Genomic DNA, 17,043 nt, shown 5'->3' on the forward strand with positions numbered 1-17,043 from the left:
TTTCCATATTGTATTAAGCCGATATCTCTCTCCAGAATACGTCACCACTAAACCGGCTGGGACCTCCCATCTGTACTGTAATTGATGTTTTTTCAGCTCATCCACCAGAAAAGCATACTCCCTTCTCGCTCTCGCTCTCAACATCTTGGGGGGGATTTCTTTCATTGTCATCACCTCCTGGCCTTCAACCTGAAGCTTGTTTTTAAAAGTAGCCTGTAAAATTTCATTGCGTACTCTCCTTGTAGTAAAATATATTACAATGTCTCTTGGTAAGTGTTTCTGTCTGGCCACCCAAGAGTTAACATGATATGCCTTGTCGATCTGCCAGCCCAGCTCAGTTTTCGTCTCCCCCAGCAACTGTGCCAATGCCTCTGACATCATTTCTTTCAAGTTCTCTTGTTTATTCTCCTTCACCCCTCTAAATCTTAAAGCAAATTCCATATCTCGATATTGTAACATCGTTACATCATCTTCAGCTCTCTCAAGTCTGCTGTGAGTCTCTCCCAATTTTTTGTCCAAAATTTCCATAGATTGCTTAATTTCTTCAACTTTATCATCCACCATTTCAATCTCACCTGCCAAACATTTAAATGCCAATAGTATATCATCTCTGATCTGCTGGTTCCGAATTAAAATCTCATCTGAAACAGCCTGTATTTTTTCATTAGTTTCATTATTTTTTTCCTTGGTTTCATTATTTTTTTCATTAATCACAGTAGCAATTTTATTTTGTGTGGCTTGTAGGGCTTCTTGTATCATCTCAAACGTTAAAATCTGTGGGTCTGTTAGAGGGGCAGAGGCTTGCAATCTAGGGGTATGAGCTGGGGAGCTTCCAGCGCTCCCAGTTCCTTTAATAGGAACGGTCTTTACAGATTTTGAGGCCATTTTCAGTTTAAATTGATCGTTGTATTTTATTCAGAAGCCAAAAAGAAAAGTTCATCAAAGTCAAAGAATTTTCCGAATCATAAATTAATGTTTAAAATCCTCCTTCTTTCAGCACAACAGTTCTTTCCAGGCAAGAGGCTACCAAGGAAATGAAACTTTCTGTAACTTTCCCTTTCTCCGCCCCTCCCTTTCAGGTTTCAATCGCCATTTTGATGCAAATTGCTAACTTGTTACTTCCGAAGGAGGCTATAAACTTTGGAGTTAAGTGTAAATACTTGCAGTCTGACTTCTCCTGGCTTGTTCTGCCTGCAGCAATTAAAGGTGTTAAAAATCCCTCATTTGTTGTCAGAAGAGATGGTCGCGGCTTCTAGCCCCGCTAAATAGCGGAGTCTTCCCAGGTCCAGAGCAGATTGGCAGACTTCTAGGGAGCCCTCGCCCTTCGCGCCCCAAGATTTCTCCTAGGGCACTTGGGGGGCTCTACCTCTGCCTGCCGGCTCTTCTCTCTCCCCTTTGCCCGGGGAGAGGGTTTTCAAGCCCCAGACAGCTGTTTTTCGGCTGTTCTGGGGCTTTTACAGAACCAGGGATCGGGCGCCCACAAAGGAGTGTCAGCGAAGTCCTGTGGAGCCAACCGGAAGCCCCTCCCCTCTCCTCTCCTCTCTTATCCTCTCCCCTCCCCTTCCCTCCCCTCCCCTCCCTTCTCCTCTCCTCTCTTATCCTCTCCTCTCCTCTCCCCTCCCCTCCCTCTTCTCTCTTATCCTCTCCTCTCTTATCCTCTCCTCTCTCCTCTCCCCTCCCCTCCCCTCCCTCCTCTCCTCTCCTCTCCTCTCCTCTTCTCTCTTATACTCTCCTCTTCTCTCTTATTCTCCCCTCTCCCCTGCCCTCTCCCCTCTCCCCTGCCTTCTCCTCTTCTCTCCCCTGCCCTCTCTCCCCTGCCCCCTCCTCTCTTCTCCCCTCTCCTCTACTCTCCTCTCAACTCCTCTCCTCCCCTCCCCTCCCCTCCCCTCTCTCCTCCCCTCTACTCTCCTCTTCTCTTCTCTCTTATCCCCTCCTCTCCTCTCTCCTCTCCTCTCTGTATGAAAGGGATGAGAAGGGAAACATTGAGATTTTCAGAAGGGAGGGAGAGAGATGAAGAACTGCCAAATTATTTAGGAAATTAGTGTTGTCCAGGGAAGAATCAGTTAAATAAAATTCATGTATTGGGAGCTGGAAATTCTCTATTATGTTCCAAGCTGGAATCTTTGAGGAAAGACTTCAATTTGCATTTATTCTACCCACATGTTTTTCTGCTATGACTCCTTACGGAAAGTTGCCTGGCATGACACGTTTTTTTTTCCCCCAAGGTCTCCTTGTTCCTCTTCATAATCTTCATTGTCTACACCATGTTGCCTGTTGGCATGAAAGATGCAGTAGTTGCTGGTATAGTAGCTTCTCTCTCACACATCATAGTTCTGAGTATCTACCTGTCAATGGGCCACAGTTCACCTTCACAACTGGCTGTGCAGGTAAGTCTACTGTCAACTCGCAAAGCATCCCTGGCCTGCTCTCGAGTTGCCATAGGCAAGGGGGGATGGGAAACCAAAGAAACAGCACAGTAGCCAAAGACAGATGCACATTCCAGACTTATCTCTCTCAAGGTTGTCTCCCAGAGTTACCCACAGCGGCCAGAGGGGAGTGGTCTCTACAACCCACGAAATTGCTCAGTTGGTGAATGTGATTGATGACATACCCTGGGGGGAGGGGAGAAACAGGGTCATGATTGGGGCATAAATTACGTGGGGTTAGAGCTGGCTTCAATTGGGAACGTGCTGACATGAAGCTCCTAATAAATAACTGGATTTTTTTTGAAGCTTGGGTCGAGGCTCATGATTTATTTAGGGCATCCATCGGAACCCTGACATTGGACATACAGGTTATCTGTGACATACCTTTTCAAACAGATTTTCCCCAATTTATCCCAGTATTGTCTGTTTCCTTCATTTGTATTTCTTGGGTTCTGTCCAGGAGATATCATCTTACTTCAGCTTCATCATGTGGCCTCCTTGTCAGCTGTGACTTACCAAGGCTAAATCTCATGTTGACCTTTGTGCTTCAATTGAATGGAAACTCAGTGAAATCTAACTAAAAAGAAGCACAGTGGCTCACATGGTTAAGATGCTGGGTTGACAATTTGCAAGCCTGTGTTTAAAGCCCAGATGTTCATGTGTGTTGTGGCCCGCCAGTGGCCTGCTCAGATTGTTGCTGATCCCGATGACAAGGAAGCTGGTGTGGTGCTGCGCCAGCAGCCTGTGCAGCCGGCGCTCGAGTCGGACAGCGAGGAGGCTGAAGAAGAGGTGGTGCCAGAGGCAGGGATTCAGTCAGGGCCTTCAGAACCTCCAGAGGCTCCTTTAAGTGAAGAGGATGAAGAGGAGGAGCCTCTTCTCAATGCATAGGCATGCAGAGCTGCCAAAAGGCAGGAGTGGTTCCTCAGGAGGAGGTCTCCTCGAGAGTAAGGCTTGGGGCTAATTGGTCACTCCCTTAGCCTATTTAAGAAAGTACACAAAAAAAGAAAAAGAAAGAAAGTACACAGCTGGTAACAAGCTGTAGGAAACAACTTTAGTTCACTAACCATCGCGTTGGGATGTCTCTGCAAACCTTGTTTCTGGGCTTTCTGCCAACTCCAGTAAGACTCTGAATATCTTATCTGTGGAATTCTGGCAGGCTGTTAAGAATGCTTTATTAACAGCCAGCATTTGCTAAAACTGCGTTTTTGAGTAAACTAAGTTTTGTTCAGAGTTTGTGTGTGCTGTGTTCTTTGGGATCCGTAGCTGGGGCAGAACAGTGTGTGATGGGGTGAGCTTCTGTCATTCGCTCCAGCTGCTGCTGACCTAGCAGTTCGAAATCATGCTAACAAGACTACTCTTGTATAAATAGGTACCACAGAAGCACTTCAATGCTTCTGACCTGGTAGTATGGTATCTAACTGAAGTTTACTCTAACATTTGGTACAATGCAGGGGTGGGTTCTAAATTTTTTTAATACTGGTTCTGTGGGCGTGGCTTATTTTGTGGGCATGGTTTGATGATCATGTGACAAACAATTCTTTAGGATTTAGCAGAGGTACTGGTCTACCAGGCTTTTAACTGCTTACAGAGCCGTACCGGTCTACCTATTTGTTTTTGGAGCGCACCGGTCTACCTATTTGTTTTTGGAGCACACTGGTCTACCACCACACTGCCTTTTACCACTGATCAGATGTAGGGTGGCCCTTTGAAGCACCGCGGCAAGAGTTTAAACAGTTTTTTGCCGCTCTGCCACCACTGAGAGCATCGGAAACAGCTTTCAGGCAGCTTGGCCTCAATTGCCAATCTATCACCACCAAGCGGTTTACAAGGAGCGGATTGGTTCTAGCCGATCAGTTGGGAGGCTTCTTGGCTTCTCAATTTAAAGCTAAGGTGCCTTGTTTTTTTTTTTTTCTCTTCTTTGTCAAGTGAGCCCTGATTTTTTCCTTCTAGCCAATCAGCTGGGACTCGGGAGGCAGTGAATAGATTGGGGGTGGGGCCAGGCAGAGGTGGTATTTACCAGTTCTCTGAACTACTCAAAATTTTCACTACCGGTTCGCAAGACTGGTTGACTCAGCCTTCCATCCTTTCTAAGGTAGGTAAATTGAGGACCCAGTTTGTGGGGGCAATAAGCTGACTTTGTATAAATATACAAAAGTATGAAGGCTATTGCTTAACGCATTGTAAGCCGCCCTGAGTCTCTGGAGAAGGGCGGCATATAAATCAAATTAAAAAAAAAAAAGAACCGGGGAGAACCGGTAGCAACCCACCACTGGTACAATGGTATCCCAGTGCAGAAACATCCTAATCTCCCACAACCTTAGCCAACTCTTTTTCCAAGATTGTAATAATCCAGTCCTGGAGCTCCATTGGAGATGATTAACCTGGATCCTGGGTCACTTATTCAGGAAGAATCTTAAATTGTCCCAAGCCATTGTTTCTATTTGGCAAATCACTGCTTCATCAGTAAGTTTCTTATGACATTAATCCAAGTGGGTCTCTCAGCAATTAAAGCCCATCCTACCTGCACTGCCAACTTCCCATCAATCACAATTCACTTTGTCTTTGTGTCTGTTTCCAGCAACTGGCCAATCTAGTCATCTTTGTCTGTGGTAACTTGGTGGGTGCCTATCACAAACATTTGATGGAGGTGGCCTTGGGCAAGACCTTCCATGAGACCTTCAACCTCATCCAATCTCGAGTTAAGCTGGAGTCGGAGAAGCGACACCAGGTGAGTGTGGAAGGCAATATGGAGAAAGACACACAGGGAGAGATATTTACCTAGCTGTAGTTGCTCTTGTTGGATCTTGAAACAGCTAAGCAGGATAGATAGAACTTTTCTCCACCTGAAGAAAGGCTCTGTCAAACAGTGATTGAGAAATGTTCAAAATCTGAACGAACTGTAGTGTGAAAACAACTCAGCAGTGAGTGGATTCATGCTCTCCCCACCTGAGATAAGTTCTACATCTGTGAGAAGGTTCCACAACTCATTCCATTGATGCTTTTTTTCCTCCCCATCTTTGGCTTCCTCCTAGGAACATTTACTCCTCTCCATCCTTCCTGCTTACATTGCCTTGGAGATGAAGGCTGAGATCATTGAGCGGCTCCGGGATGGAGGCCAGCCCCAACGCCAGCATGAAAGTGCCAACAACTTCCACAACCTTTATGTCAAGAGGCACCAGAATGTCAGGTACTTGATTTGAAGGCATCTGCCACGTGGAAGATTGCTTGGTGGGACTTTTGTGGTTGGAGGAAGAGAAAGGTGGCGAATTTGGAGGGGTTGCTAGTCCTCCATTGTAGACCAGGGGTATCAAACTCAATTTCATTGAAAGCCACATCAGGGCTGTGGTTGACCTTGGGGGGCTGAGCAGGTATGACTGACTGGGCGGGTGTGGCCAATTGGATGGGCATGGCCAGCTTGATGCCACTCATTGGGCATGGCCAACAGGGTGGGCATGGCCAGTTTGACGCCACTCCCCAAACTGCTGGCAAGTTTCCTCTTCACACTGGGTAGACCAGGCCAAAGCCAGGCTGGCCAGTCCCTTACATTTTCCAGGATGGGGCCGGATCTGTCTACATCGCAGGCCAAATCCGGCCCATGGGCCTTGTGTTGGACACTCCTGCTGTAGACAATGCTTTGAAGCATTTCTCCTCTTTCCTTTCCTCCTCTTTCTCCTCCCACAGCATCCTCTATGCAGATATTGTTGGCTTCACACTTTTGGCCAGTGAATGTTCTCCCAAAGAGCTGGTGTTGATGCTCAACGAACTCTTTGGCAAGTTTGATCAGATTGCCAAGGTGAGTAACGGTCTCCCTCCAAATAAATCAGGTAACCCACAAAGATTATGCTATACCTTGGTTATATTCTGTCTTGGTTATCTTTGGAAAGTACCTGGAAGTGACAGTTGGTGCAACATAGACCATCCCATTCAGATATCCTATTGATACCTTTGTTGATATCCTTTACAAGAACCTCAGGGTGAGTTGGGTGGCAATCAAATAAATAAATAAGTAAAAGTAAGTAAGTAAATAAGTAAGTGCCTGCATTGCGAATTCTGTGCTGAATGCCAGTGGTTTCCACAGCACAATTTCAAATATTGACTTTTAAAAAAAAAACAAGTTTTATTAAATTTTTCTTTAACTTACATATTTTATGAACAGAGTATTGACCGGGTCACATCTTATAGAATAGAATAGAATTTTTTATTGGCCAAGTGTGATTGGACACACAAGGAATTTGTCTTGGTGCATATGCTCTCAGTGTACATAAAAGAAAAGATACGTTCATCAAGAATCATAAGGTACAACACTTAATGATAGTCATAGGGTACAAATAAGCATATACAATTTATAACATAGTTAATTATTAATTTTTATACTCTATTCCAATCTTCTTTTTTTTTCCAAATACAATTTACATATTTCAATTTCTGTCATAATATTCTTTTCCCCTACTTTTTTATCTTATCTTAATCTCTTCCTAATACATAATATATAAACAATATCATCATCCGCCCTCCAAATCCTAATTTCTTACCATTGCTTCAATTAATTATCTTATTTCTCCATTTATAAAGTATGTTTCTCAAAATCCCCATCACACTTTTTGGCTCTAAACAATGTACTTCATCCTATTCAATTCTTACATTGAAACCCTTTAACTTTAATAACCTTCCACATCTTATCTTAATCTCTTCTTAGTACCAGTGGTGGGTTCCTCCCAGTTCGGCCCGGGTGCCGCGAGCCGGTAGCGGTGACATTATGTCATCACTGAACCGGTTCGCCCGCCCCCCCCCCACCCCTTGCGTTATTCTTACCTTTTATTTGGCCTCACTCCCAATCTATTGCTGCTTCCTGAGTCCCAGCTGATGGCTAGAAGGAAAAAAACTGTTTAAACTCTTGCCGCGGTGTTGCAGTGAGCTAGGCTAAGATCCGATATTGGGACAAAATTCAAATATTATAATTCTAAATCTTTGGACAAGACAAAAGTGCCTCTTCTGTGCCAAGGTGCTAAGCTGGCAAAGGTATTTGACGTAGGTACAGAATTGTAAAAGGGCAAACTGACCCTAAACAGTTACATCCTGTTGTTTACTGTTTATTGCATCCCAAATGTCATGCATATCCCCAGATAAGAAGTGCTGCTTTCTTTACTGCCCTTGAGGCATCTTCAAGCCTCTTATCTCCGTTTGTTATGTCTTGAGCTCCGGAGCAGAGAATCTGAGTATGTGAGAAGAGGATTGTTATTTCCTTTCCTAGAGATAGATGAAAGGGTAACTTCTACGTGTGAAATGTATCACTCTTTGTAATGATTCTGCCTTTAAATTGTATAAATACATGGCCAGAAGAAGCCATCGGGGTTCAGACTTCTTGCTTGTCTTTGGACTGTTTGAACTGTGCACAACAAACTCTTTCCTGCATTGAAGAGCTTGGCCTGGTTCCGTTTCTTTTCCTGCAACAGCAGAAAAACAACGGAGATGAATTTCGAGATCAGAAATAGCTTTTTTATTTTGGCCAAAAGGTTCAGACATGCATTCTGTTTTACATTCTGAACAAAAGTCCTTCTTTAAGACACGTATCTTTATAGAACAAAAAACAGGAAATGTGAAATAAACCTCCTACGTGTTAGGCTCTCTCCCTCCTCCCATTATTGCCTGAACAGGAAGATTAGTTAATTTCTTGTGGTTTTACTTCTTGAACTCTCCAACTGTAGAATAGTGCGTAACCTTGCGGTTTAACTTTTTGAACCCAGCATTTGTCTCTTATATTTACTAGTTAAAGGGGCCCTTCAGAGGTCATCTAGGCTGACCCCATATTAATTCACTCTTATATTTAATTTCACTTTACGTTCTGCCTTATTCCCCCCTTTAAGACTCTATTTTACTTGTTTACAATTGAGTCTTACCTATTACAGAGCTTAATTCAACAATGTAAGCATATAACATTTGACATAACATAATCAATTTCAGGATAAGATACATAGTAATGCAAAGGAAGGCCAAGTAATACAGGCATCTGCCTCTTGTCCCATGCTTCAAACAAATTTCCTGAAGGGGTATCTACCACCCTTGAGCTGTAACTTCCTATGTTTCCCCTTTCTATGTGGGGCTTTACACTTTGGTTCAGCCGGGCTACACAACATTAGTTCTGCCACTGATTCTCAGACCCCTCTTATAAACGAAAATCTGGGAGGACTTGCTGCCCCCAACACAGACTACGGACACCTTCTACACTTCACAGCTTCACAATTTCCTAAAAATCCTGGGGTTTGCTTTTGGGATTTTCACAGGAAAAAGGAACAACAAATTTTCTTTTCTTTTCTCACTTGCATGGGCACATAGTGAGTGGAGGCTATTGATGTAAGCTATGCACTGAAGTGCTTCTGCTTTAGAGTATCTGGGGCTCAGTCCCCTTGGCATTTACAATGCTGCACAAGCTGGCATTTCAGGGTGGTCTCTCTTCTTCATAGATTGCAGTCTTTAAGATAGGTTTCTTTTCAGGGTGACTCTTTCTGACCTGGCATTTGGGATTTCCTCTCACTCGAGCCACACAGACTTGCATGACTTCTGTTAAGGATATTGTTGTGTTAACCAACCAGCAGAGCGTAGAGCACAGGGAAACGGTGCTGAGAGCGATGAATAAAATACATACAAACTGGTTTATCAAAATTTTTACTTTATAGTGAAAAACAATCTCATAGTCTTTAATCAATCCAAGTCTTTGCCAGTCAAATCAGTCCAGTGATACAAAAATCTTCTTACCATACAAAACAGCAGTAGGTAATAATAGCAGCACATTCACGCTGGTAACAGATCACGATGGTAGCATATCCACCCACGATGATAGCATCACCACCCACGATGATAGCATATCATCAATGACTACATTTCAGCTCCCTTCTTAAATAGTTACAACAGAGTTTATCCAATCAGGATACAATGACTCAGCATTACAATGACTCAGCATTACAACAACTCAGCAGTACTTCTTAAAGTCATATAATACATATTCATGTTAAAGTCATAGAACACATATACTGTCCATATATTGCCTGGACAACCTGTTAGGCATACACCATATACTAACATTCTCCCCTTTGGACAGGCTAATATATACCTGTTCATATTCTCAAGCCATAGGTTTCGCAACACATCTTATGTTTGATTGCACCCTGCGCTTTAGTGAAATTATCGGCAATATTATTTTTGGACATACAATAGTCCAGCTGGACCATATCGCTTTGAATACTCTGACGAACATTTAAATAACGAATATCAGTGTATTTAGACCTTGTCTTAACCGCTAAATTGGTCACCATTTTTATAGCAGCTTGGTTATCTTCATAAATTACGATTGGATAATCTACCTTCAAGCCGATGTCCATCATTAGTTGTTTATAATAAATCAGATCAGTACATACTAGTGACAAACAGGAGAATTCTGCTTCCATAGTGGATAGACTAATATGTTTCTGCCGTATTGATTTCCATCCGATTAGACAGTTACCTAACATTATCGCAATACCTGATGTAGACTTTCTGGTGGTCAAATCAGTAGTGAAACTGGCATCAGCACATGCACTCAGTATTAGATCTCGGTTAGGTTCTAAATATAATGCATTATGCATTGTCATTTTTAAATATCTCAATATCCACTTTGCGGCCTGCCAATGCCTATCTGTTGGCTCTGCATTATATCTTGCTAATTGGTTTATGCTATATGAAATATCAGGTCTCGACCAATTGCTAATATAGGATAGACTTCCTATTAGGGATTGATAGATCTCCTTACTAAATCCAGGACTTTGGATTTCTCCATGTTGAAAATCCAGTGCCATAGGCGTTTTAGCTGGCTTACATAGCTCCATACTATAGCGTTTCAACATCTGACTTATCTTGCTAGATCTTAAAACTAGCTACCTAGCTAGCTGGTAATTGAAGTCCACCGATCTTAAACTTGCCTGCTGGTTGGGGAATTCTGGGAGTTGAAGTCCACACAACTTAAACTTGCTTTCTAGCTATGGAATTCTGGGAGTTGAAGTCCACACTATTTTCTTTCTGGTTCTAGCTATCTAGCTAGCTGTTTGAACAATATGAAGGCCCAAATAATGTCTAATATGACCTAAATTCCTGATCTTAAATTTATCTTGCAACTTTCTAATAATTTCCATTGCTTCTTTATCAGTTTTAGTTACTATTGCTATATCGACAGTAAATAATAGCAAAAATGATATTAAACCTTTATTTTCTCTTTTAAAGAGACATTTGTCTGCTACACCTTCCTGAAATCCAATATTATTAAGCTCTTTAACTATACACTGGTTCCATTCAAACCCTGATTGTCTTAAACTATAAAGGCTTCTTTTTAATTTCCAACAATCAGTTTGATTATTTGTTTTCACTCCTAATGGCTTTCTCATATAAATGGTATGTTGTAATGGAGCATGCAAGTATGCTGTCTCCACATCTATATGGTTAATTATATACTTATTCTTTGCCGCCCACACTAGCATTGTTCTTAGTGTGCTAGCTCTTAAACTTGGAGCAAACACCTCATCAAAATCTTTTTCAGTTTGAGCAAAACCTTGAGCTACAAGGCGAGCTTTATGGGTTACAGTCCCATCTATACCTTTCTTTAATTTATACACCCATCTACAACCAATCAATTTCTCTCCAGGTGGTATTTTAACATTTTCATAAACTCCTAATTCAGTTAATGAGCTGATTTCTTTACTCATTGCCTCCTTCCATGCATTCTGCTCCTTTTCAGGATACATCTTGATGTCCTCATAATTTGAAGGTTCTATGTTAACCTGACAAACCACGGTTACTTTATACCTATCAGGTGGATGTCTTTCCCTATTAGATCTCCTAGGCAATACAGGACTCATTGCAGGTATTTTAATCTCCTCCCCTAAACCTACATCCTCTCCTTCATCCTTAATAGAAGACCCTACATTGTCTATATCCTCATCAGGGGTATCGTTAAACATTTGAGTCTCAATACTAACCTTATTGTCATCCTGTCTGTAATCTGCACGCTCAAGTTTCTCCCATCCTTCGTGCTCCAGGAATTTTGCATTTGCACTACAGTAAACACTAGTAGTTCCTGGCGCCCAAAATCTAAAGGACCGATGATTTGAGTCATAGCCAACAAAAAACATTTTTCTGGCTCTCTGTTGTTCCTTCCTCCTCACATTAGATGGAATATGTACCCAAGCAGGAGCTCCAAATATGTGCAAGTAACTAAGGTTTGGTTTCCTCCCATGCCATAATGTAAATGGTATTTCACCCGTAGATGAATGTACAACGTTATTTAGTACATGGTTAGCACACATAACAGCCTCACCCCATAAGGTTTCAGGCAAACCAGAATCTGCCAACATTGTTCTAGTCATGGCTTGTAATGTTTGACCCCTTCTTTCAACATAAGCATTGAGTTGTGGTCTATATGGTGCAGACCGTTTATGCTGTATTCCTGCCTCTTGCAAAAATTTCTCTAACCTTTGGTTAGTGAATTCTGTGCCATTATCAGTTACTAAGCACATTACTTTAAACTTCTGTTTCCTTTCTACAAATCGCAGCCAGTTATTTATATGCTGGAATGTTTCACATTTCGTTTTCATTAGATAACAGAATCCGTATCTAGAGTAATGGTCTACTATGCTTAGGATATAGCAGGCTCCTCCTATACTGGGTTTTTTGGGTCCAATCAAATCTACAAACACTACCTCTAATGGCTTTTTGGTTTTAAAACCATTGATACGATTTGCTGGGGTTACCCTGCTTTTTTGCTGACTACAGGCGTTACAATTCAAATACTTACTACATGATTGTAGTTTTATCCCTTCAGATAACTGAACTGTTTTCTTTAACATCCTGAAATTTATCTGCCCTAGTCTCCGATGCAACAGATGAATACATTCATCATGTGGTTTATCATTCCTATAAACTGACTTAGAATTAGCCACTAATGCTGGGTTCTCACATAAAATGAATAAATCATTTTCTAATATTGCAGTAACAACATTTCCATCTTTCTCAATTAAACACTTATCATTTTTAAATGTTACTGTAAACCCGACTTGCAATAAAGATTTAACAGATAGCAAATTATATTTTAACCCAGGAATGTATAACATTGGCAAAGGTTCATTACTAAATGACCAACGTGCAACACCCTCTCCATCTACCTTAACCTTCCAACCATTGGCTAATTTAACATGTTGGTTACTCTTCTTCAATTCCACAAAATTTTTTCTATTCCTAGTAATAGATTGAGAAGCACCACTATCAACCACCCACCAATCCTGGTTAACTTTAGTAGTAGAACTGGATATAGTTAAATTACAACTCTTCTTGGGTCTATTATTGTCCCCAACAGACATTTTCTTCTTATTCTTACAGTACTTAGCTATATGCCCTTTAGCCCCACAAGCAAAACATCGTTTTACAAAATAGGCAGTTGAATACATTTTTTCTTCTTTTGGTTGTTTTACTCTCAATTGATCCCTTTCTTGTCTTCTTCTGGACTCTTCCAATAACCTACCAGTTATGCCAGTCAATGTGAGTTCATCTCTGGTTAAAACCTCCAGTGAAGAATCATAGTCGTCATAACTATCGTCCAAAGAAGAAAGGATTATATAAACTTGTTGTAGTTCCGAGAAAACAAGTTCCTTTTCATGTAGCTCCTGGAAAATTCTGGTCATGGATTCCAAATGAGCCATCATATCTCCTCCTTTAAGAAGATGTTTAAACAATTTCCATGTGAGATATATACGAGCACCCACACTGTCACGAACATATAGTCTCTTCAACTTGGTCCAACACCTAGCAGCAGATTCCTCGCCACGAATATGGACAAGCTGCTGGTCATTCAGTGTCAGTCCAATTATGCAAAGAGCTCATTCATTGTCTCTGTTAAACTTGGCCAATTTCTTCGCATCTTCATCGTCATCAGGATCCCATGCTGTTACATCTGGTGGATTATTTACTACGTCCCACAGTCCTTCTCTATGCAAAAGTAGATTACATTTGGTAGACCAGGATACATAGTTTGTTCCATCCAACCGGGTTATCATGGAAATATTCGATACCAGTTCTTGTGCCATCTTCACTTGGATTATATATCACAAACACAGTTTTCTGTATTATTCACATTAACTCTCAGTTCACTATATAGCTCTGTTTAGCTCTGAGCAATCCTAGCTAGTTCTGGTTGGCTCTGGGCCCATAACCAATGTTAAGCATATTGTTGTGTTAACCAACCAGCAGAGCGTAGAGCACAGGGAAACAGTGCTGAGAGCGATGAATAAAATACATACAAACTGGTTTATCAAAGTTTTTACTTTATAGTGAAAAACAATCTCATAGTATTTAATCAATCCAAGTCTTTGCCAGTCAAATCAGTCCAGTGATACAAAAATCTTCTTACCATACAAAACAGCAGTAGGTAATAATAGCAGCACATTCACGCTGGTAACAGATCACGATGGTAGCATATCCACCCACAATGATAGCATCTCCACATACGATGGTAGCATATCATCAGTGACTACATTTCAGCTCCCTTCTTAAATATGTTCTGTCCCCAACCACACGCACACACACCAACAGACGTTCAAGAGTTAAAGACCAAACCAGCCGGCAAAATCCTTTTCCTTAAGATAACGGAACTTGGCAACAACCTAGTGGCTGCCTGCCAAGAGTTTATTATTTATGAAGAGGAGAGATAACTTCTCCCCACTTCTGATACATCAAAAGAAACAGCTCAATAATTACGGAGTTAATCAAGTCCAGAGATAATCCAGCTAAGTCTTATAGCAAAAGTCCGGCAATGCAGAATGGCGTGGAAGCTTTCAGCTTTGTTCGTCACAAGGTTTGACTGGCCACCACGCTCCCTTTTATATCCTGTGGGGTGTGGTCCAGTGACTCAGCCTAATCTCGGGCACGCCTTTTCTTCTGTTGCACGCGCTTATCTCTGCGACGCTGGCGTGGATCCAGCCAAGACTCATTACCCTCATCACTGTTCATCTGTGGCTGCGTGGACATGCTTGGCCCCGGCCCTATCTCTTGCCCTTCGGCGGACACCAAAAGCATTGCCAGAGAGGAGGGTCCTGGAGAGGGAGGCCTTGCCAACTCCTCTTCTTCACTCTCGGAGTGCTCTCCTGCCGATGACACAGGCTCAGGTAACGGAGCCACAACAAAATACAGTTACAACAGAGCTTATCCAATCAGGATACAATGACTCAGCATTACAATGACTCAGCATTACAACAACTCAGCAGTACTTCTTAAAGTCATATAATACATATTCATGTTAAAGTCATAGAACACATATACTGTCCATATATTGCCTGGACAACCTGTTAGGCATACACCATATCCTAACAACTTCTACTGTGCATTTGTGAAGTCAGTCAGGGTTCTGTTTCACTACTATTTGCCACCCATTTTCTAAGACACTGCCATTGACCTGCGGTGCTGGAGTTCCAACAGCCACCAACAGGAACTGCAATGGCTTAACCACCCACACAGTTCTAGAGTCTCATTAGGACACGCTGGGTCCATTAGGAAGGGACGTTTCCCGGACCCAGGGAGGTGATCAGGCTCCCTCTTCCACTCTCAAGGAGTAGGCCTACAATTCCCACAATACTTGCCTGCAGGCGTCTTCTTCTTCTTTTTTCTTTCTCAGACGGCGTTTATCTATTAGCTTGTTCTGATTTCGTAAGGTTCTTGGGTCGGTTGGAGCCATCAAGTACCCAGAGGGGCCGTCTGCCTCCTTCCAGAGAAAAACTCTCAGTGGCGCCTGAAGTTTGGCAAGACAGTCTCACCTGGGCACTGACTGGTCCGTTCCGTCCCTTAGCGAAATCTCGCTTCATCTCCTGGCTGGCTCACCAAAATGAAGCAGAAAAATAAAAGAGATGAATTTCGAAATCAGAAAAAGCTTTATTTTGGCCAAAAGGTTCAGACATGCATTCTATTTACATCCTGAACAAAAGACCTTGTTTAAGACACGTATCTTTATAGTAACAAAAACAGGAAGTATCTTAGATCTGCCTCTTTAGCTAGCCCCCTCCTTTATTCCTTAGGCAGGAAAGCTCCATGTGGGTTAGTTCTGCATTTTAACATATTACCTCTGCGGTTTGACTTCTTGAACTCTCCAACTGTAGAATAGTGCGTAACCTTGCGGTTTAACTTTTTGAACCCAGCATTTGTCTCTTATATTTACTAGTTAAAGGGGCCCTTCAGAGGTCATCTAGGCTGACCCCGTATTAATTCACTCTTATATTTAATTTCACTTTACGTTCTGCCTTATCCCCCCTTTAAGACTCTATTTTACTTGTTTACAATTGAGTCTTACCTATTACAGAGCTTAATTCAACAATGTAAGCATATAACATTTGACATAACATAATCACTTTCAGGATAAAATACATAGTAATGCAAAGGAAGGACAAGTAATACATATGATTTTCAAATCTTATTCTCTGAAGCACTTTCTCTAATTACCTAGTTGAGAGTTGTACATATGTTCCTGCATCAGAAACTTCATTTTCATCAAAGAGATCAGGGTCAATTTTACAATCTATAAGGCTTTCCATCAAAATCAACTCTTTTTCATCTCTTATCTTCTTTACTGTTCTCATAGCTAGTTGTCTGAACAAGGAATAAAAGCCAGGCCTGTCACAACAGGAATAACATCTGTCTAATCCAGCCAGGCTCAGACAACTAAGAGAACCACATTTCTGTTGCCTGTAACTTCTGACCCATTTTGAATGCCCGGTCTTGTAAATCCTTGGCAATCTCCCTGACCACACCTGTCCTGACTTATTCATGGAGTTTAACCAAGGTTTCAGCAATTTGGTTCAGGCTTTCTTGGAACTCCTCTGACAATTGCTTGAACTGTGTTATGGAGTGTGCCATTCCACCTATGCCTGTTCCAACAGCAGTCCCTATCCCCAAGATTGCTAATAGTGGGACCAAGAGTGGCACCCTTTTTTGAACATGCCCCATGAGGGGAACAGGGATAGTGTGCTCTCCACTGACAACACCTATATTTGGGGAAAGATGTATGTCAGGTTTCGGTGTTATCTTAAATAAGTTTCATTTTCAAGCGCAATCTCTCTAATGAATCATTTTTATTTAAGAACATAAAAAGCCGACATTCCTGACTTCATTTTGACGCCAAACTGGCCCCTCCTTCCAACCCCCTCCTCTTCCACTCTCCAACCCCAATGTCCCATTGGCCATCATGCAGATCCATCTCTACCTCCCGGCACGTTCTTTTCACAGGAATGTAGCCCCCACCCTCGTCTCCCAGGAAACACTATCTGTACATACAAAACTAGGTAAAAGTTCATCTTGTTATGTCAGCGCTGGAAGAGAGCCTAATTTGGAACGCTGACATCCGGCCCCTCTCCCTTCACTTCTGCGACATCACCTATCCCATAGGGAAAACACAACAAGATTAGTCTCATCAGCCCCTCCCCGGCTGTGCACCCCCCCCTCCCGGCTTTCCTGGGTGGTCTGCATGGAATTTTGCTATAAGGCAATCAGCTTGGATGTTTGCGCTCTTCACCCAAGAAGCCTCTGACAATGGGTAACCCTTCCATTTAATTAAGTA

Source organism: Pituophis catenifer, unplaced genomic scaffold (genome assembly GCF_029215685.1).
Source record: "Pituophis catenifer annectens isolate HBS135680 unplaced genomic scaffold, rPitCat1.0.hap2 SCAF_5, whole genome shotgun sequence".
Lineage (NCBI taxonomy): Eukaryota > Metazoa > Chordata > Lepidosauria > Squamata > Colubridae > Pituophis > Pituophis catenifer.